The sequence below is a fragment of the Chaetura pelagica genome, unplaced genomic scaffold (genome assembly GCF_000747805.2).
Source record: "Chaetura pelagica isolate M959 unplaced genomic scaffold, ChaPel_1.0 scaffold1730, whole genome shotgun sequence".
NCBI classification, from domain to species: Eukaryota; Metazoa; Chordata; class Aves; order Apodiformes; family Apodidae; genus Chaetura; species Chaetura pelagica.
Window position 1 is genome coordinate 14901 of NW_009951937.1, and position 339 is coordinate 15239.

At 53.7% G+C, this 339-nt stretch overlaps 1 protein-coding gene across 1 annotated transcript in view; it reads right to left on the reverse strand.

Annotated features, from left to right (window-relative positions):
• UBQLN4 (ubiquilin 4) overlaps positions 1 to 339 on the reverse strand; it is a 12731-nt gene that overhangs the window by 7991 nt on the left and 4401 nt on the right. The gene's annotated exons all lie outside the window — the stretch shown is intronic.

Here is a 339-nt window from a genome sequence, read left to right on the forward strand (position 1 = left end):
ATTCCTGCAGCAGAAAGCTCTGAGGGAGGTCACCCCCTAAACATGCTTCCCAAGGGATTTGGCTTTATCCTGCATGGGGAAAACGAGGAGTGTTGGTGGAAGTGACTCATGCAAACTGACAATGAGCAGAGACAATCCAGCTCCTTGGCTCAACTCAAGGAGATTTTTCTATCATGTCACACCAGGCATGGAATCAAGGAACGGTTTGAGTTGGAAGGGACCTTCAAGATCATCCAGTTCCAATCCCCCACCATGGGCAGGGACACCTCCCACCAGCCCAGGCTGCCCCAAACCCCATCCAACCTGCCCTTCAACACCCCCAGGGATGGGGCAGCCACA